The sequence below is a fragment of the Nelumbo lutea genome, chromosome 3 (genome assembly GCF_056320005.1).
Source record: "Nelumbo lutea isolate HS-2025 chromosome 3, American lotus-T2T, whole genome shotgun sequence".
In the NCBI taxonomy this organism is placed as follows: Eukaryota; Viridiplantae; Streptophyta; class Magnoliopsida; order Proteales; family Nelumbonaceae; genus Nelumbo; species Nelumbo lutea.
Genome location: NC_142686.1, coordinates 55,769,772 through 55,788,704, shown reverse-complemented (window position 1 = coordinate 55,788,704; position 18,933 = coordinate 55,769,772). Strand labels below are relative to the sequence as shown.

Below are 18,933 nucleotides of genomic sequence, written 5' to 3'. Positions count from 1 at the left end.
ATAGCAGGATGGACCAAACCACGTGGATCCCTGCCAAAGAAAGGCTCGATAGATGGACGTGGCCTAGTTTGGTCTCCGTCGCTGAATCCAGCTCTGTAAAGGACCACCTTGCACGCCCTAAGAAAGAAAAGGTAACACACATCGCGTCTCCGGACCATAGGGATGCTGAAATCTGAGAACTCTAACAACGCCTAGAAGAGTTGGAATGCAATCAAGTTCAGAGGAGCACGACGTTGGTTGTAGGTCAGCCCGTGCAACCCATTTCTCAACTTGTCCGAGAACCACCGTTCATCCAAGAGGTCATGGACGAGGTGCCTCCCATAGGATGGCGAGCACCCTAACTCGACAAATACGACAGGAACACTGACCCTACCGACCACGTCGAGGCCCTGAAAGCTCAATTGATGCTGCATGGATCCTCTGAGGGCCTGATCTACAAGACTCTTGTGGCCACACTCAAGGGCCCAGTCCTGACCTGGTACTCCTCACTCCCTCGGTGCTCCATAGCATCATGGAGTCAGCTGGAGACCTAGTTCCGAAAATAGTTTACAGCAAGCCAGAAGTAATGGAAAACCTCGACTAGCCTCATGCAGGTGCGGTAGAGGAAAAACAAATCTCCCAGAGACTACCAAGCGAGGTTCAACACTGAAGCACTATAGGTCCGAAACCTGAACCAATTCGTGGTTGTCATAGCCATCCAGCATGGACTCCACCCCTCACCATTCAACTTCTCCATCTCCAAGCACCTCCCGTAGACACTACCCGACCTAATTATTCATGCCCAGAAATATATCAATGGGGAAGAAGCACAGGCACAGATGCGGAACAAGGAAGAAAGGCCCGACAAGAAGATGAGAGACACCAAGGAGCGGAAATCAGAAAGATCATATCGGGACCATAAGAGGAAGGATCGTCAGCCCGATCATAGATCAACAAAAGGAACCACAACAAATATTGCGAGTTTCATAGAGACCACAGCCACGACACAGAGAACTGCTTTGACCTACGCAACCACATCGAATACCTGATCAAGCGCGGGTACCTCGGTGGGTTCATCGACAAAAGCAAGAAGTCGGCATAAGAAGAACAGTGCGCAGAGAATGCTCAACCACAACCCCAAGCCCCTCCTACTGGTGTGATTCACATTATATTAGGAGGATCTTCCACAAGAGGAGAGAGTAGCTCGAGGCATAAGAAGTATGCGCGGTTGTGCAAAATCGACAACCGAGGGCATAAGAAGAAGCACAACTAGTCTATCACCTTCACCGACGATGACCTCCGAGGGTTCAAATCCCGCATGACGACGCCATGGTAATTATAGTCGAGGTTGCGAATTTTGAGATGCGGCGGATTATGGTTGATACAAGTAGCTCCGCTGATGTGCTTTTCAAGGACGCATTCGAGAATCTCGGCATAGACAAAGAGTGGCTCACCCCCGTCAACCCTCCCCTAATGGGTTTCTTGGGGGAGTCCCTCTTGCCCATTGGAAGGATAACTCTTCCCCTCTTGATCGGAGATGGCATCATCACTGCGATGACCATGGTAGACTTCATTGTGATCTATTGCCCCTCATCCTACAATGCCATCCTTGGTAGGCCAACCCTTAATGTTCTGCAGGCTACGGTCCCCACGTTCCACCTCACCATGAAGTTTCCCACCGAATATGGCATAGGCATAGCGCATAGAGACCAAACAACTACACAGTAGTGCTACTTGCTCTCTTGCCGAGGACCACGCCTAGCTGCAGAAACATTGATGGCCGAAGCCTATGATCTACGGGACGAGGTGAGAACATAAAGCGGTCAACCAATCAAAGACCTCATCCAGGTGCCATTCAACGAAGAAGACCCCAAGAGGACAGTCCAGGTCAACTCTCTCCTAGATGACCGCCTCCAAGAAGAGCTTGTACAACTACTGAGGGACCACTCTGACGTATTCGCTTGGTCGGCGGCGGATATGCCCGGGATTGACCCTAAAATCATCACACATCGCCTAAATGCCAACCCTTGCTACCAACCTATCAAGCAAAAGAAGATAAGCTTTGCCACAGAATGGTGGCAAGTGATCATTGATGAAGTATAGAAGTTACTCAACGCCAACTTCATTCGAGAAGTCAAATACCCCAATTGGCTGACCAACGTGGAGATGGATAAGAAGGCCAATGGAAAGTGGAGGATATGTATTGAGTTCACCGACCTAAACAAAGTCTACCCTAAGAACAACTTTCCTTTATCGAGGATTGATCAGCTCATTGATGCGACGACAAGGCATGAACTCCTGAGCTTCATGGATGCATTCTCGGGGTACAATCAGATTTGAATGCACCCAGATGACCAGGGGAAAACGGATTTCATCACCGATTGTGGTCTATACTGCTACAAGGTGATGCCCTTTAGCCTCAAGAACACTGGTGCCACCTATTAACGGCTGGTGAATAAGGTATTTAAGGACTAGCTCGGACAAAACATGGAAACATACGTCAATGACATACTTGTGAAGAGCAAGAAGGCTAAACACCACCTTGCCGACTTAAAGGAAGTCTACGACACCCTTAGGAAGTATAAGATGAAGTTAAACACCAACCAAATGCACTTTCAAGGTCCGCTCGGGTAAATTCCTAGGGTTCATGGTGACACAGAGGGGGATTGAGGCAAATCCAGAGAAAATATAGGCCATCCTCGACATGCAATTGCCCCGGACTCAAAAGAAGTGCAACGACTCATCGATAGAGTAGCCGCCCTTAGTATATTTATGTCCAAATCCGCAGACCGATTTCTGCCATTCTTCAAAGCCCTCAAGCGATTGAAAGACTTCCAATGGACTGATGAATGCGAACGGTCCTTTCAAGAATTGAAGTTGTACCTGAGCTCGCCGGCTCTCCTCACCAAAACCGACCCCAGGGGATGAGCTATTGCTCTACCTCTCAATCGGGGATGAGGTCGTCAACTCTTTGTTGGTTAAGGAGGAAGACCGGGTACAAACGCCGATCTACTATACCAGCAAAGTCCTCAACGGTGCGGAAACCCGATACTCCAACTTGGAAAAAATGGCCCTGGCATTGGTCACCTCGGCCAAAAAGCTCAAGCCATACTTCCATGCCCATAGCATTTGAGTGCTCACCAACCAGACGCTCAAGCAAGTCCTCCAAAGGTCGGAAGCATATGGCTGCTTGATCAAATGGAGTGTAGAGCTAAGTGAGTTTGACATCGAATACGCACCTCAACTCACGATCAAAGCTCAGTCTCTGCATGTGGATGGCCCATCAAATCAGCAAGGCAGGGGGGCCAACTTCATTCTCCTTGGCCTAGATGACATGGTGTTAGAGCATGCTCTCAGGTTTGGGTTTAAAGCATCCAATAATAAGGCTGAGTATGAGGCCTTGATTGCCGGACTTCGCCTCGCCCTAGACCTAGGATCTCGGAGAATGGAAGCCTTCAGCAACTCTCAACTGGTAGTCAACCAGATCCACGGCTAGTTTGAGACGCAAACGTCCACAATGGCGAGTTATCTATAGAAGGTGCAAGTGCTCATCCATCGGCTTGAACACTTCAACATCCAGTAGATGCCAAAAACATATGAGCCGATGCGTTGTCCAAGCTAGCTAGCTCTCCAAAAACCAACCTAGACAAGACAATACGATTGGACACACTGGCCCAGCCGAGCATCGCACTGAGGACTCTCCTCATCCTCCCGGTACAACACGGTCTGTCCTGGATGGACCCCATCACACAGTACCTCCGAGAAGGCATGCTTTCGGAAGATCGGACAGAGACAAAGAAACTTCAACATAGATTAACCCAGTACTGCCTCATCCGAGGTCAGCTCTACCGCTGCTCGCACACTCTCCCCTACCTGAAATGTCTCCCTAACCGAGGCAGATTACATCCTCAGGGAGATCCATGAACGTATCTGCGGAGATCACCCCGGCGCATACACCCTAGCACACAAGACACTTCGGAAAGGTTATTTCTGGTAATGATGAAGCAAGACATAGCCTGGCTAGTTCGGAAATGCGACAATTGTCAACGGCATTCCAATCTCCATCATCAACCCGTAATCCCCTTGAAGCCGATCACCAGCCCGTGGCCATTCACACAGTAGGGTATGAACATCCTCGGTCCCTTCCCCATTGCGGTTGCACAGAAGTTCCTCCTAGTGGCAGTGGATTACTTCAACAAATGGGTGGAAGCCGAAGCTTTGGCACGCATTACCGTGCACAATGCCCAAAACTTTTTTTGTCAAGGTATTGTCTGCCAGTTTGGTGTTTTGCGCATTATCATCACGGACAACGGGATGCAGTTCACTAACCAAAAGTTCGAGGCCCTCTGCATCAACCAGAAGATCGACCACCGAACCACTGTTGTACACCGACCATCAAACCAAGCTCTTCGATGAAGACTAGAATGACAAGGACCTCCAAGCAAAGTTAGACCTGATAGAGGAAGTCCGGGACCGAGCACATGTCAGGTTGGTAGCACAACAGTAGAGGATGGAAAAATACTACGACTCCAAAGTCAGAAGACGCAAGTTCAAGACAGGTGAACTCGTCCTCCATAGAGCCATTGTGCCTGCACCCGGGGAGGGCAAGCTCATACCAAATTGAGAAGGGCCATACAGTGTCACCAGAGTTCTTAGACCGGGCACCTACAGACTTGAAGACCTCGATGGCTGACCAATATTGAGGAGTTGGAATACAGGGAATCTTCAAATGTACTACCAATAATCTAATAGTTAATGTAGAATGTTTTATTCAAGCTACACGTCTGATTGTCCTGTACACCGCATACACACGCACCACTACACACACACACCGTGTAATCCGCACTACACAACCGCACAATACATGCGTAGCTCGGCACAACTCACTGACTCGGCTGATCTTCGAACAGCCTGAGCCCATGACGCGTAGCTCAGCAGCGTAACGTCACTTGACTCAACTGTCCACAACTCGAGCCTAACGTAGAGAAGAACAGCCAGCCCTCAAAGGGCCTTAAAGGCTCTCGAGACCAGAAATTGAGCATCTTGGAGATGAGAAACCGGAATATACTCTGGCTCCACTAGTCGGGGAACCAAAAAAAAAATTAATGTATGTATGCACACAAGTTTAGAACAAAAATTTTCATTAAGTTAAACAGTCGGTATAGTAGATGAAAGCTCGACATACCGAGCCATTGCAAGAACAAGAAAAAGAAAGGAACCCCCAACTCTTCAATCCTCGGCAGGGGGATCAGCGGCCTCGTCACCGCCCTCACCATCCTCATCCCTGTCGGATTCCTCATCAATAAGATTGTTTGAAGCAGGTGCAGTGTCTAAGCCACACGCCTCTCAAGTCCGCGCAATCAAACTCAGCTTTGGGTAGTGACGTAGAGCCCTCCTGCAGAAGACGCTGAATCTAGCTTCAATTGAAGTCGAGGCATACTGGTCCATCTCTTGTCGGAGCTCCACCGAGGTCTTGTGCCGATCTACCGCCTCCTCAGCGACCTCCTGCATTAGCTGCTCCTTCTCCGCCTTCAGCTTGGCGATCTCTTGCCTTAGGCCACGCACTATGTTCACTGCTCAGCCAACTGGGCCATCATCTAGGCTACTTCCTTCTCCAGCATGGCTGACCACTCCCATGCCGCCCAAAGCTCGACCAACTGAGCCTTTTGTCGTAGGTACTCAAAGTGCTCTCTCTCGTACATTCCCCGCAAGTTCTGAAGATGGTGAACTAGAGCTATTGTCGAGCATGCATTCTGTGAAGATCAAAAGTATCCTTAGCATGAAGAAATCTACTTCAAAGCAACCTGAGTGAGTACGAGCTTACTTGAGCCGCTGCCCGAATGAGTGAGCATTCCAAGGTGTCGTTCCCAGTATTCTCGGCCTCCTTAGTGATGTTTTCCATCATCATCCCACAAAAGCAATTGCTTAGGAACCCCAGGGGTCTCTACCGCATCCCGACTACGGACCAACCAGTGCGGCACGTGAATGTCTGAGCTATTGCTCTCCACCTCAGTCTACGAGGGAAACGTAGCCTGATGAACCTCTTTGGGATCCATGTGGCGGAGGCTAGCACCACTTCCTTTGGCATTGGATGACCATCCACAAAAAGCTTCCAAGCAAGGGGAGCATCTCCTACCAGGTGCCCTTCTCCCATTTCATCTTCTAGGGCCCAAAGGAGAGCTCGGCTAAAAGTACACTCCATCACAAAATCTGTGAAGGCTTGTGCTTTGATGATGGGCCTCGATTGGTACCGTATGTCAAATTCGGAAAGCTCGATGGCCCATTTGATTAAACGCCCCGAGGCCTCAGGCTTGGTGAGGACTACTCTGAGGGGTTGATTTGTTAACACTATGATGATATGAGCTTAGAAGTATGGCCTATGCTTCCTGGTTGAGACCACAAGAGCGAAGGCCAGCTTCTCCACTTCGGGGTATCTGGTTTCGGCATCGCACAGTACCTTGTTGACATAGTATATCGGTTTCTGTGCTCCATCTTCTTTGATTAGGACTGAGCTGACTGCTTCACCCCCGACTGATAGGTACAGGTATAGAGTTTCTCATGGGACCGGGGGGGTCAGGAGGCGAGGTGAGGCGAGGTACTCCTTGAGTTCATAGAAATCTCACTGACATTCCTTCGTCCATTGGAAGTCTTTCAGTTTCTTGTTGGCTTGAAAGAAGGGAAGACATCGGTCAGCTGACTTTGACATGAAGCGATTAAGTGCCGCCACTCGGGTAGTGAACTTCTAGATTTCCTTCACCGGCCGAGGAGGTGCCATGTCTAGTATGGCTTGTATCTTCTCAGGGTTGGCCTTGATGCCTCGTTGAGTGACCATGAAGCCTAGAAACTTGCCCGAAGTGACGCCGAAGGCACACTTGTTGGGGTTTAACTTCATATTAAACTTTTGTAGAGTGTCGAAGGTCTCGGTCATGTCCGAGGTGTGGGTTTTGGCTTTCAGGCTCTTCACCACCATATCATCTACTTAGGATTCAACGTTCCTCCCCATTTGATCCTTGAACACTTTATTAACAAGACGCTAGTAGGTAGCTCTTGCATTTTTAAGCACGAAGAGCATCACCTTTTAGCAGTATGTACCATGTTCGATGACGAATGATGTCTTCTCTTCGTCTTCGGGGTGCATCTTTATCTGATTGTTTCCGGAGAAGGCATCCATGAAGCTAAGCAATTCATATCCTGTAGTGGCATCGATAAAGTGGTATATTCTTGGCAAAGGAAAATTGTCCTTAAGGCAGGCTCAATTAACCAAAACCACATTCGACATCAAGTTAGAATAGTATACCTCTCAGATGAATCTGGCGTCGAGTAGCTTGTCAACTTCCTCTCCTATGGCCTTCCATCGTTCAGGTGCAAAGTTCCTCTTCTTTTATTGAACTGGCCTAGAGCTCGGGTCTACACTCAGCCTGTGAGTAATGACCTAAGGGTAAATTCCAAGCATGTCAGTGGTAGATCAATCGAAAACGCCGATGTTAGTTTTGAGGAAACTTACTAGTTTGGATAGGCTCTTTGGGGGAAGGTTGGACCCGACACGGACCATCTTCTCGGGCTCATCCTCATCCAAGGTAACCGAGACGAGGTCCTCAGATCGCTGGCTCCTCCCTGAGGTCAAGGCCCTCAAGTGGCAATGCTTCTTTGTTCTTGCCCTTCAGTGCTGCTACATAGCAATGTTGGGCGGTATGTTGATCCCCCCGAACAACTTCGACGCCATGCTCGGTTGAGAATTTGAGGGCGAGGTGGTAGGAGGACATGGTGGCTCGCAGCGCATGGAGGGTCGGTCTCCCCATGATTGTATCATAGGGGGAGTCAATCCTCACGACAAGGAACTTCGTCATCCTCATCACCTGCCGAGGCTCAGTTCCTACCGTGATTGGTTGGGTGATCTTTCCTTCCGACCTAACAACATTGCTAGAGAAGCTGACCAGTGGAACATCGGTGGGCTGAAGATGGTTTGGCGCTATTTTCATCTTTTCAGAGGCTTCATAGAAGAGAATGTTTGCCGAGGAGCTACAATCGATGAGAATCCTCTTGACTAGGAAGTTTGCTACTACGACCGAAATTACCAACACACCATCATGGGGGACTGTGATCCCATTGAGGTCTTCGTTCGTAAAAGAGAGGTCCTCATGCTACTTTGGCCTCTTGGGGGTTGGCCCCTGGATGTTCAATTGCCTGGCGTAGGCCTTGCAGGTCGAGGCCTAGCCCTCGACAATGATGTTGATAACTCTGGCGACTTGCTAGTGTTGGTGTTGCTATTGCTGGGAGGACGAAGCACCAGCTTCGCCCCCAACGAAATGTTTCAAATGCCCACAGCGATTGAAGGACTATTTTGTTCTTCAGCTCATAGTAGTCCTCGGTATCGAGGCTGACACCGCGGTGAAGCTTGTAGTACTTTTTGGGGTTCCTCTTCATCTTCGCAGGCCACTTCATGAACTTTTTCTCGCCTATTTGCATCAGGATTTAGGTCCGGGAGGAGTTGAGTGGCGTATATTGGCTGTAAGCCGTAGTCAGGGCTGACGGATTCCTGTTATCTTTGCCACTATCACCTCGAGAGTCTTCATTCTTTCTTTTCTTTCCCGAGGGCCCGCCATTGCGTTCGATCTCCTTCTCCTGGTGGTCCCTGGCCGAAGCCTCTTGGTGGGTGTCAAATCCAACCAAAAATAAAAGTCCTGCTCGAATTAAATATTTTTGTAGATAGTGATGAGCAAGGTCATCTCCATAGGGATTGGGTTGATTTATTTCCAAGTGAACGAAGTAGGGGTTTGTGAAGATAAAAAAATAAGATGAAATAATGAAAATAACGGAAAATAACAGAAAGCAAGGATCAAATTGATGGGAGATAGCTTCTGGTTGAAGGGACAAGTTCAGCTTTGATTCTTATCATTGATCCTCGATGCAAGGATAAATTCATATGTTTACGAACAAATTGGTTATAGCCATTAACAAGCTCTAATAGCCAGCCTGTACCCGTATTATTCGACAACCAAAACAAGCTCTTTGATTGCTTCTCTTATTAATAAACAATCGTAAACAAGCTCTTAGGATTTAATCTATTAATAACATTAAGAGGGGAGATACCCAATTCTGGTCAGCGATCTTATAAGCTCAAACCGTTTAAACCAGATCATACATTTTTCTAACATAGATCGAAAACTTTTTTGCGATCAATTTCTGTTAGTTGCCACCATGATCAAACCTACCAATCATATACGAAACTGGAGATTCAATCGGCCATAGATTATTCTCATTGAATGAGCAAGGGCGCCTTCTTGCTTAATCAATAAAAATAATCTTCACAGCTAATCGCAGTAAACATATGAATACCCATAAACAATGAACTGAAATGAAAATCAATTAGATCTCACAATGTTTATAGAATCAAAGCTTCCCTAACCATTCAACCAGAAATTAAAACCTTACAGACACTTCATGATGAAATCGTAGTTCCAGATGAGAGGGAGCGAATTCTGCTTCTTCCTCCTTGGTTGTTGATTGCTCTTTTTGAAGGCTGAAGCTCTCTTGGAGGATTTGATGATGATCTTGGGTGCTAGTTTGCCCCCTTTATATAGACTTAGGAGGGAGTTATATCCTGCTTCTTTAAGGAGTTCTTTCTTCATTGGGAGTTTAGTTCTCTAATAGATAATGCCTAGATTAGATCTAATCTACTCCTATCTCTTAACTGGTAATCTTAATCTCTTTTATCCTTCTAGAAATACAATAGAAAATTGAATCTGATAGGACTCTTTGATGTTTCTTATTCTTGCACTCATATTGGGCTTCTTCAACGAATTGGGCTGCTGCAAGGCTTCTCTGTTAACTGGGCTTCTCTACAAATTGGCTTAGAATTTGAGATCGATTTTGACCTCAATTCAGTCTGTATCTATCAAAACTCAAAACATGAAAGTTGTATATTTTTTCCTTATCTTTCCAATGCATCTTGAATCATATCAATCAGAGTCCGGATGGGAGAGTTATGTCTAGATTACCGCATGGCGCCGAAATTGTAAAAAATTATCCGATTAGCCTTGTTTTTCACCATACACCTTTCGTGCCCTAAATCAAAATACAAGAATAGTGAGTCCAATTAGGTACTAAATAAGTGTAAAATACTGAATATTAAGGGATAAAAATATGATAATTTTTATTCTCATCACCTCTTCGGGTGCAATGTACTTTTGGGCCTTTTTGAGGAACTCTAGCTTTGTCTTCGATGACGTCTTGGCGACTGAGCACTTGAGGGCAGAGGCAGCTCGGAGTCCATTGATGGCAGCTTGCATTGAGACCATGGGGTCAAGGTCCCTAACCTCGAGCTCTTCTTTTTTAAAGCAGACGATGTAAGACTGCCAGCTTTCGCCCGATTTCTGCTTGATGGACATGAGCAAAACAATGCTCTTCTAGCACCGTCTGCTGCTGATGAAGCAGGTGAGGAACATGTTGGCAAACTGCTCCTACGAACTGATTGACCTTGGGGGGAGGCTGGAGAACCAGCGGCGTTCTGCCCCCTTGAAGGTGGCCTAGAAAGTTCGGTACATTAAGGCGTTGGAGTACCCGGAGAGTATCATGAGCACTCTGAAACTTTCCAGGTGGTCGCCGGGGTCCGAGGAGCTGTCGTACATCTCCAAAGTAAGAGCCTTGAAGTGTTGGGGGGAGGCTCTGAAATGATTTTCGGGGTGAACGCGTCCATGTGGTTGGTGGAATTGTCGTGACTAGCGGAGGTGTCAGCTCGGTTCTCCTTGACTTGACGAAGCTCGTCTCTGACGGCCCCAAGCTCGGCTTGCAACTTGGCCAACCAAAGATCGGCGGGGGCATGGGCCCCACTTCTGTCTTCGCGGACTTGGTGGGTATCAGCTTGGATTCCCGAGTACTCTAAGGCCGGGTCGTGCACTCCCCTACGAGCGCGACAATCATTTAGAGCATCCTAGAGATCCGAAACAAGTGGGGGAGTGGCATGACGTTGGCTATCTCCCTGAGAGCGAACTTCGGGGTGGCCTAGGTGTTCGCCGTTGTCCTCGGGGATCTTCCTTCGGTCGCGGTGATGCTGCTCGAAAGGCTGGTGACTGTCTTCGGATTGGGCGGACACTTCTTCTTTTCGGCAGGGAGGTCGAATATTCCTCCAAGGTCAAGTGGGGGGTCGGCTATTGCCCGACTTCGATTGCTCGACCAGCTAATTTTCGCCCTGGTTGAGGGCTGTGGGCTTGACGTGCTCGCATCGAACCTGGTCCTCTGACACCCCAACGGGGCGGTCGCCTCGGGAGGGACCTCCTGCTCGGGGGCAGACTTCTTCTATGCGCTGAGTGAGGCGGTCCAAACGGTCAAGGACTTCCTGAAACTGCTCATAGGTGACTAGGTTCTGGTTATTCCTGGTTTTTCACACCATGACTTTTGAACTTAGGAGGACTTAAAGATTTTTCTTCTTGTGAGTTTTAAGGAATCGTCTTAGCAATGTTTCCCACAGATGGCGCCAATTGTTGCTGCTCGGATTAGCCGATGGCAACGAGGTAAATTCACCCCAAAGTTCCAAAGGCAGGCTGAAAGGCTTTGACGATTCTAAAGAGGGTAAGCTAAGGCTGAGGACTGTAGACCAGGGTGTGGTGCTCCCTTCTGAGTATGGTAGAAGCCGAGGACTGCGGGTCGTTGGCTCAATAATGAGATTCTTGGAGATCCGAGGTACTGCAAAACAAGAGATGTTAGAGGCCTCGGGTGAAGACCAGAGGTGGAGGCTCCAATGCTCAAGTTAGTACGAGGTGTAAGGTGGGGGAAGGTGTAGACGAGGTCTCGATGGTAGTCCTCAGATGCACTGGGTCCCTAGGAGTAAATGCTAATGAAGCGAGGTAGGTGCAAAAGTTTAATTCAAGGCACTAAAAGTAAATGGGAGAGTTGTATCAGAATTCTGGAATCCATATCCCTTCTAAAAAGAGAGTTACTTCATATTTATACTTGAACGAACTGGAGGCATGTGGAGATGAGCGCACCATATGAAAGCCATACAAAGCCAGGCGACAAATTTTTGTGAGTACGTGTAACTCCATGTAGGGCTCCTCTGTGGTGGCTGGCGCTGTCAAGCGTTAGTGGGCCGGGCCTCCCAGCCTGTAATGGGCTGGGCCTGGCTAGCCCACATCAGGATGTATCATATATGCACCGTTCAATGAAGAGGACGTCAATTGAATCGGACAGTTGTGGTTTATTATGCGCAGTAATTTCCTATGCTAACACTAAGGCGCATGTTAGCAACCATCATGTTAAAATCCATGCGTACATTGCGGATCGTGCGATAGGTATACTTTACCTACTTTTAAGAGTTTAAACCGTTAGATGAAATCGAGATTCTTCTTCAAACACCATATGCTCCATCCAACGGTAATAAGACATATGATGTATCTAAGAATGTAAAGGGCTTGCATACACGGAAAGGACTTTCGCATTTACACGTCCCCCTCTCTCTCTCTCTCTCGCTCTCTCTCTTAGCTTCATTCCTTTTTCATGCAACTCTCTCGTATCGTCAGTTTCCTCTTTGCTTACTCTGCAAGTTTTCTAGATTGAGTTCTTTCCCGGTTTGCCCTAGCTCTCACTTTCCTTTTTCTATCGACATTTTTCGCAAGTGCTGTACATACGTGGTTTGTATTAATTGATATTTGTTTTGATTTTTCTGTTCTTGATTTTTTTTGATCGAAATGGTTTCGTGTGTAGTGTTTTTTTATTCGCCTTTGGTTGAGCTTGGAACTAGTATCGGAAGTTTCTGCCTACTCTATTTTTTTGGGGATGAGTTTTGTGCTTTTTTCAATGTGCATTACTGTAACTTCGCCGTTAACGTTATTATGACTGTTCGCTACTTTTTTTATGTTTTTCTCTTCATACCATCTTTGAAACTCGAGAGCTCTTATTCACTCGAAACTCGAAAGTAAAGTACTGCTCTTTAAAGCCTTTTCTTGTGTTAAATTAGTGGTAGAAGATGTACTTCAGTGATTTTTCCCAAGTTGTTCGATATGTTGTGCTTTTTTATATGTTTTTGGGTTTTGTTCTTGTGCTATTTATCCTTTTGAAAATTTGCTTGTCGTCGTCTGTTTTATGTATTTTATTGTTAGGTTGACTTTTTGCGGAGTTCCTTATTGTCATGTCTTGAAATTTCTATACATGTTCCTTTAAGAATCTAAGTGTCTCATTTTTTTTTTATCTATATCTAAGTGTCTAAGTGTCTCATTTTACTACTAATGGTTGTTCTACTTCTCTGTTGATTTGAATGTCATACGGGGTCATGCGTTTTATTTTGATTTTGCAATTTACATGTTTCAGCTCTTTTTTTTTTTTTATCTCAAATGGTTTTCTTTTTCTGGTCTTTTCTCCTTGAGATTCTGGAGGTATTGGATTGACTAAAATTGAAGTTTCTATTTTTTTTTAATAGCTTATGTCATTGCAAGCCTAATTCCTAGTAGTTCTTGTACCATTTTTGCAATTGTTGCAGTCTTTTTGTTTTTTGATCAGCTTAATTATTGCAGTCTATGAACTTCATTTATCTAGGCCTTTCGCATTATTTTGTTGGTAGTTCCATATTTTCTAATCTTTCAGTGTAGGAAAAATCTTTTGCAGCATTCAATGAATCAATGACAAGATTTCTTTTCTTTTTCGTTTTTTTTTGGTTACTTGTTAGTCCTAGTTAAGTACGCCTGTTCTGGATTTTGTTGTCTTCCCCGCCTCTTATTGGTCTGCCCAAATGTGTCTACAGGTTTGGAGCACTAATACTCCGTAGAGAAAGAGTGTGGCAGAGGTGATGAGTTAGTTCTGGCATTAAGGTTTCTCTAGGTTTTGGACAAGAAATGTCACGTAAAGGTCCTAACCCAAGAGTAGCTAAGGCCCTTAGTGCTATGGAAGCTCTAGGCATTTCTGAAGACACTGTAAGACCTGTCCTGAGAAATCTATTGAAATTGTATGAAAGAAAATGGGAACTTATTGAAGAAGAAAACTATAGAGCTCTTGCAGATGCTATATTTGAGTATGAGGAGACTGAGGTCATTTTGTTTTCCTTCTTTCAGATAATTTTACGCATTTTAGTTTTTTGTTTTACATTTCTTTCAATATGTTTAAACTTATTGGTCTCAACTATCAGGCAGCAGAAAGGACGATTAAGAGAGTTGAGAATATTGAAGTATGTAGTCTATTTCTTGTTACTCGCTTCACTGGTTTGGCTTGATTTTGAGTCCCTTATATATACACTCTTAATTGATGTTGCCCTTGACCTTGTTTAGCAGACAACTGATGATGTAAGGACAGAATATCTACTACATGATGACTCTGAACATCCACATAAAAGGCTGTGTTTGAGACGCCATGCATCATCTTCTATTGTTATCTCTGGCCTGGCACTAGGTGAAAATTCTTCCAGAAAGGCAAAATCAGGCACTGCTTCAGACCAATCTTGTTCTGCACAGGAAAAAGAGGAGTCATCTCAATGAGATGAAAGATCTGCATCCAAATATGTGTCACCTGAGACACATCTTAGGGACAAAAGAAAGGAACGTGCCTTGCCTCAACCTTGTCCTCAGCAGGAAGAGGCAGAAACATGCCCGCAATTTCTTAGGAACAGAAGAACTGAATCTGATGCTGTCACCCCTCGGATACATCATAGAGACAAAGGAAAAGAGCTTCTTTCACTTCAAATTTCTCCTAGGGAGAAAAGATCACTCTCTCTAGCAGTATGCTTAAAAGAGTCAAATATTGAGCCAGGAAATGTTCTTTTGCCCAAAGAAAAGCCTAATTCTCATTGTTATAATGCTTTAATGAAGCCGAAAAGTGAGCCATTCACTGATGAGTTGCCACAGTTTGAACTTTCACTTGCTATGATCTACCCACCTGAGCAAGGTCTCATGAAAAATAAAGGTAGATCATCTCTCTACTTATATTAAATTCCTTGTTGTTCAGTCAGGTTTGATGCAGGGATCCATAAGAAACTGAAAAGCAAATTATAAATAGACAAAAGAGTTGGGTTATGCTTGCACAATTAGCGTATCAGACTATAGACACTCATGCTAGAAGAAAAACTAGTGCAGTAGATGAGGAGATCTGTCACAGTTTTGGTTGAAAACCTCGGAATGGATTCTAGCAACCCACTACTTCTTTTTCTTGGCTCTGCCTCTTTTTAGAGAATTCTAAGCGACAGATGAAAAGGTGACCATTTGAGGGACAACCAGACCTCCAACTCATTATATGTGCCAACTTTCTGATAACAAAAGATCAGACTACTCTTTTCATTCTATGCATTCCCTATATTTACATGGAGATGAGTGGATTGGGGACCATGCACCCAGAACATGCGCACACCACTAAATAACTACTAACTACCAACTCAACACTGAAACACAAAACTAACAATATAACATCTTACAGAACATGGGGGTTACATGCATGTTATAGTTGGTGATTCCTTGTTGTCACGTGACAAGAGCACACTGCTATGACAAAAGCTTCTGTAATTAGACTATAGACACTGACATGCCAGACAAAAAAAACTAATGCACTGGATGAGGATAGCAAATGCTATAATAATAAGGTTCTGTTAATCTTACCTCCACCCAAGTAAAAAACACCCAAGTATGTGTGGCACAAAGTGTAAAGCCTTCTTCAACTAAGATGCCTGGATGCTATTATTTTGATTGTAGAAATGGTTTGAGTTTTTCTGCATGGGTAAGGCTGTGTATATCTGTCTCTCAGACCCTGCGTTGGTGGGAGCCTTGTGCATTGAGCTGCCCCCCTTTTTTACATTTCCTCTACCATTTAGTAGAGGAACTGTAACATGACTATTCTTTCTAGTGTTTCATGATAAAGTATAAATGATTGATTTGTTTATTGTGCCATGTTGTCTTCATGGTTTTTAATGCGTCTTGGTGATTCCTGGTAGCAGTGTAACACCTAATTGTCTAGATGCCCCAATATTCATGGAATTTGAAAAAGAAGAAACCCATATTCTAAGTTGATTTCTATTTCTTTATTCCAACCAGCAAGTACGAAAATTGAATAATAGCAATGTTTTTTCCTAAATGATAAAGAGTTTTGTAGTAAATCATCGTATGCAAAAAGCAATAGCATGTTAAATCCATTAATTGCAATATTTCAAACAGACTATTACAACCTAAGTATTTAATAGAACTATTATATGCCAAAAACTGTTATTAGCTATTAAAGAAGTCTAATTTTTTACTAATAAAATATAGGATTAGAGATCAAAATAGAATAATGAAAGGAAAAACACAAATACTTACATACCAAGGGGCAGGTCCTTTGCTCTATTCAATAGAGAGTGAGAACAATTGTAGAAAAGAAAAAGGTTTAGGGCCCTCTCCTCTTTTTCCCTTCTTTCCTTCTCTCTCCTCAAAAGTCAAAACCCTAGGTGGGGGTACCTTTATAACTCAGAATTTAAGCTAGGTAACCCTCCACCCCCAAAAAGTGCCATCTTCCTTTGCAAACAGCCTGACAGGGAGTTTGGATGGGCTTCCCATAGAGCGCACCCCACATGCACATCCAACCGTGCATTGGAAACATCTCCCGTACTTGTAATGGGGAGATGTTCCCAATGCAAGGTTGGATGTGCATGTGGGTTGCTCTGTGGGGAGCCCATCCGAACTCCCTCACAGGTATGGTTGCCTATTTATGTATAAGTTAAAAGTTTTGTTTTATCTATTAGAGGTGTAGCATTGCCTTGCAGCTAAACTGTTTGTTTTAGCCTTGACCATTTCTCCATTGTTGTTATTATTAAAAGTAGTAAGCTTGTTGATTTCTCAAACCTTGCTGAATAAGTTGCATATATGCCTTATATTAATTTGATTGGAGAATAAGGCAATGCTTAATGGATTTTTAACTGGCTAGCTTTGTTTTTCACAGCTATCCCAGATCCAGTAAATAGGGGGAGTTATTCAGTTGGAGTTGGTTCTGCCAAGGCAGATGGACGGGAACCTGTGTTGTCTAAAAACGTGGAAGAAAAAGGGAGAAATGATGGTGTTGGGAACATTGCATTCAAGTCTGGAAGTAATTTTGAGCCTCCAAACCTCCAGGAGGAATCTCTTGCTAATTTCGAGATTGCTTCATCACCCTTGGGAGAGGTCAAAATTTCTCTTAGCTATAGGTCTGACCTTGGACGGTCAGACTTTCACATGCCAAATCTAGATACGGTTCTAAAGATGGTGGAAAATAAATGTCGCAAATCTTATAGAATTGCTGAGCCTGGTTTTTCTCTGATGAAGCTGATGAAGGAATTGTGTCTGTGCTTTTTGGAACAGGGTACTGATTTTTCTGGTGATAAACAAGAAAGATTAACTAATATGTTGCCAAAACTTGGTTCATTGCAAAAATCTGATAGTCGAAAAGATTTTGGTTCCAAGTATAATAATCTGAGCAATTTCCACATGCTGGAAAGTTCTTCAAATGGATCTACAAATTTGCATTCTTCTATTAGGGTGCCTGTATCCCAAAAACCAAGGCTTCTAGGTTTGAATGGTCTAGAATTCTACTGGAATGTTTCACGGAGCTCTAGTGATAAAAGGAATAAGAAGAAAAAAGAGCTGAAAGGTCCAGAATCTTCAAATTCACGTAGTGTAGTGGTTGTTCAGCAACGGAAAATTTCCTTTGATGATGTAAAACCTCTTCATGATGTCAATGACATATCCAAAGGTGAAGAAAAAGTCAGAATTTCAGTAGCCAATGAGATCAGTGATGAGCAGTATCCACCAATTTTTTATTACATACCAAAGAACATAGTTTATCAACATGGGTATGTCAACTTCTCACTTGCTCGAATTGCAGATGAAGATTGTTGTTCAAGTTGTTTTGGGGATTGTTTGTCATCATCCATTCCTTGTGCATGTGCACGTGAAACTGGTGGAGAGTTTGCTTATAACCGGGAAGGCTTAGTTAAGAAGGAGTTTCTAGATGAGGTAATTTCTTTTGACCCTACAACTTTCAGATGGCCTAAGCGGAGAGGTAAGATTATGTGGCGATGTGTTAGGGCAGCTCTATTATGGACAGTTTGGGAGGAAAGAAATGCTAGAACATTCAATGATAAGGAGAGAGATAAGGTTACGGTTTGGGATTGTCTACTCAACAGGGCTATAAATTGGATTAAAGCCTCTGACTTCTATCGCATTACTCCTTTGATGTCTTAGGTCCCATTGGAGTAGGGAATTCTGTGAATGCGGAACTCCTTGCAGTCTTACAAGGAGTGGAGATTGCTACAGAGTTGGGCTTTGGCAGATTACTAGTTGAAGGTGACTCTAAACTGGTAGTCAGGTGGCTAAGGGAACCAGATAAAGCGTCTTGGCCATTTAGGGGGGCTTTGTGAAGAGTAAAATGGCTAACCACAAACATTGAAGCAAGGTTTCCTTGGGAAAGAAGATCGGCCAATGGGGTCGCTGATTGCTTAGCTAAGCAAGGCGTACACTAGAATCAGTTATTTTGGGCACAGTTGTAATTTGCTTTTTACTCATTGAGGTTGCAACTTGTGCCTCTGTGGTTGTAGTTTCCACCTTGTGCATTTCTTTTGTTTCTCTTTAATTTCAATAAAATTCATATCTTATAAAAAAAATAGGATAGTTTTACAATGTCTTTGGTAGGGTTTTTAGGGCTGATAGGAGTGAGTTTCTGTAATACCAGCCTGAAATTAGGATGGCTTTGATTCTATTTCTAATGCAACTTTCGTGGTTCAACTTAAAGGTGAAGTAAGTTGGTGTTATTGGTTATGGTGATTAATATAAGGATCATAGATTCTGGAATGTGTAGTGAGGGCTGGTAAGGTGATTCAAGGATGGTTGTTGTTTGGCTCATCTTGGATTCATGGGCATTAAAGTGAGAGAAACACTATAGTTGACTAGGGAATTGCGGACAACATTTATTTGGACCCCAAGATCAGCCAATAGTTCAGTTGATGAATTATCTATGCAATGGGTATATAGAAGAGTTCTG

The 18,933-nt window shown here is 44.4% G+C and overlaps 1 pseudogene across 1 annotated transcript in view; it reads left to right on the top strand.

The window, feature by feature from the left end:
• Positions 1-12,672: 12,672 nt before the first annotated feature.
• The window catches only part of LOC148865088 (putative inactive histone-lysine N-methyltransferase SUVR2), a 59,343-nt pseudogene continuing 53,082 nt past the window's right edge, over positions 12,673-18,933 (top strand). Inside the window, exons 1-5 of the transcript XR_016109587.1 lie at positions 12,673-12,889; positions 13,712-13,994; positions 14,093-14,131; positions 14,235-14,862; positions 16,861-18,133. The product of XR_016109587.1 is annotated as a putative inactive histone-lysine N-methyltransferase SUVR2 (transcript). The remainder of the gene's footprint in view (positions 12,890-13,711; positions 13,995-14,092; positions 14,132-14,234; positions 14,863-16,860; positions 18,134-18,933) is intronic.